This window comes from Chelon labrosus (assembly GCF_963514085.1).
Source record: "Chelon labrosus genome assembly, chromosome: 10".
NCBI classification, from domain to species: domain Eukaryota; kingdom Metazoa; phylum Chordata; class Actinopteri; order Mugiliformes; family Mugilidae; genus Chelon; species Chelon labrosus.
This window is the reverse complement of record NC_140360.1, coordinates 5816373-5819870: the sequence shown is the minus strand read 5'-3', so window position 1 is coordinate 5819870 and position 3498 is coordinate 5816373.

Sequence of the window (3498 nt, the reverse complement as noted above, 5' to 3'; positions counted from 1 at the left end):
TTGTATACAGTATTCCTTCTTCTATTGCGGGGGTTACGTTCCAGACTCCCCCCGAAAAGCGACATTTTTATTTTATTATTTATGCTGTTTTATGTGTGTTTATTTTATTAATTATACTGTTCTATGTGCATTTTAAAGCTTCATGAACCCTCCCCACACTCTTATTAAGCTTTTCCATACTCTTATAAACACTTTCTATGCACTGTGGCTGTTGCTCAGTAGGTAGAGCGGATTGTCCATGAACCAGAGGGTTAGTGTTTCGATCCCCGGAATGTGCCACATGCCGAAATGTCCTTGAGCTGAACCCCCAGTTGCTCCCAGTGTGTGGCACTGGTGTGTGCTTGTGTGAGCGAATGGGTAGATGTGTCTCTGACTGTAAAGCGCTTTGAGTACCAATAGGTAGAAAAGCACTATATAAAAGCAAAGCCATTTACCATTACTTAAACACTTTCTACACTCTTGGGGTCCGACTGGACGTTAAAAGGATGACGAGGAGTTGGTCGCAAACCTTTCTTTTATTACATGAACCGTAATAGTTACTGTCGGCTGTAACTTCGCCAAAACAACAACGGTGACAGTTAACTTCTCTGACAGTTCTCCGTTCTTCTTCTGCTCCTCACTCATACCCCCTAAACACACACGCATGACTCTCTCTTCCTCACCTCACCCCGCCCCCCTCGCTTTCTCATCCAACCACATACCTGTCCGTACCATACACATTCACAGACAGTCAGAAATCACAGAATCTAAGCATTACAACAAGAACATTACTGCAGGGTCGCTACACTACGTATGTAATCATTTTAACAACAAGGGAGGCGTCGTAGGGCATTAAATTAAGTAATTAACTGCGACAGTGTTACCGAAAGTTTACACAACAACGCACGGAAACACTACGCGCAGCAAGATCACGAGATGCCGAACACTTGGTGTATGCCCAGGATGATGTGATCGAAGTTGTGAGGGAACACTGTAGTGGCATCTTGACTGAAGTGGAATTGTTTGGTTTACATGAGAGAGAGAGAGAGGCCTCTAGTTGTTTAGAAGTTAACATGGGTTCCTTTGTGTGCTCTCTCTTTTGGATTGATCTTTTATTGGTCGACCACTGTGCTGTGGAGGATAACAGCTGTTTGCTGTTTGCATCACTCTTCAGATACGTACTGTAGATGCTTTATTTATCCCGAGGGATAAACTCTTTTCCTGAGCTCCTTTATAAGTGCCATCTCACACTTCCACCAACACGTGTTGTGAAGCTTAGACTGTGACAATTATATATGTAATATTGGCTCATTTTCCTGAATACACCAATACCAAAGTATAATATTTAAGTTTCATTTGTTTTGTTTGTGTTTTGAAGTATGATAACCATATACTGTATCTAACCCTGTTCTGGAGATGCATATTTTGCTAACTGCATACATTTGTGTATATTGTTGTATTTTTCCAACAGATGTTTTTTTAATAAAATACATATTTTAATTAAGAAAAACTAATAAAAGGCTACTCAAGACCTGTTTGTGCTTTCCTTTTGGTAACAGTCGATTTCCAGAAAAAAATATTTCTCTTCTTTCGTTCCATTGTTATTTATTTTACAGTAAAAATATTGACTGATAAATTGGTTGGTAAAGATGATAACTGATGAAACCAAGGACGTAAAAGGTTTAAACTTGATGTTTTGTCAAATAACCAGCAGGTGGCGCTTCAGTTCCACAGTAGAAGTTGCAGTGTTGCTCCACAGAACAATTGCTTGAGGTGAACTTACCTTTGCACCTGAATGATATTTAATGTTTATTTTTCCTGAATAACCAAATACTAAAGTATAATATTTCAGTTTAATTTGTGTGTGTCGTCTTTGTCTACTCTTATGAAAACTATAAAGAAGACATGCTATTAAGTGCTACGCTTAAGTATTTATCTGAACAGATGGACTCTAATTTGTCCTTGAAATTAACTTTTGCCTCTTACAGATATGTAATATTGGCTCATTTTTCTGAATAAACACATACCAGAGTATAATATTTCAGTTTAGTTTGGTTTCTATTCATCTACTCTTGTGAAAATTATGAAAAGAGGTGCTATTCTCCTATTGGAGACACTTGTGAACAGACGGACTCTAATTTAACACAGTCTGTTTATCACTGCGTTAACATTAGACCGTTTGTTGGGACTGTCAACACAGTACCCAGCAGCCAAAACGGGACAGGTGAATTAGGAGCCAGCGACCATGGTGAAGCCATAGAAACCAGCGTCAAGTTCAGAAACACTCGGCGTCGGCACGATCGCGCTTTGAGCTGTTTCCGTTTCAAAATAAAAGCGGCACCTTGATGTCAAAGGAAGATGTATTTTACTTTAAAATGGTAAACCGGAAGTGAAATCATTAACCAAGCAAACTTCACAACTCTCGTCAGCGAAGCCGTCTAATGTTGCTGAAACCAAAGAAAAACTTAAAAGTTGCGGGACAAGTTCTCCCCTGAGGGTATTGTGCCGTGTTTTTAAAACTTTTTTAAATTTTTTTATCCTCTGACCGTGACCGGGTGGACACAGCTAGTCCCGAGGCCGATCCAGTTGACGCTGGGAGGGCTGGTTAGGAGGTCAGCCGAGGCTGAACAATGCATATGCTAGCGTCAAACGGACCCAAAATGGACATGGAGTCGGATTTGGTGAAAATTAAAGCGCACTACAGCGGGTAAGTTAACCTCCGACACTGTTAGTTGACTGAAACTAGTCAGCCCGCTGCTAACGATGGCGAGGGGAAACACCTGTGGAGTGTCCAGGTGTGTGGTGGTGTCCTCGTCCACCTGGTCCCAGCCAGGTTAGTCACAGTGACTCTGCAGACCTGTGCCCTACTCATTTAGTAGAAATTAAAAACAATTAGTCTTTATATGTTGCTTTTCCACCCCATAAAAGAATTTGCCTGAACATTTGAGCTTATTAGAGGCTGTAAGAGGATTTGTTGTTAGTTGTGTTGAGGTCTGTTATCATGAGCTAAGATTTGTGTAGGAGTTTGTTATTATGCAAGTATTAATGTCCCTAAACCTTTGCTATATTATTATTATATAATATATATATAATTTTGTGTCTAATTTGAACATAATGTAATGTGTAGTGTAAGTTGTTGTGTGTGCTGAACTCTGGAAGGTTCTTAAAATACACAACTGTCAGAGACGACTAGTAAACATACTTAAGTTTTGCATTTAATACAAAATAAGTTTAAAAAAACTTTAATAGAACTAAATATCTGAAACATGTAAGCTAAATTCGTTCAAATATGTCTTGGTATTCCTTTGGTACGATCCCTTTTAACCCTGAACCTTCAAGTGCCCCATAAACGTTCACCGGGGTTGTGTTCAGGTGACTGCGGAGGAAAGTCCATGACGTTTGCCACTCCTTTGCCTTCTTTAGTCTTCAAGTAGTTTATTCATATCTTTGACTTGTGCGTGAACCTTTTCCCACAAAGCAAAGCTAACCAAACGTGTAGGAGCTGATACTTTATCAGGG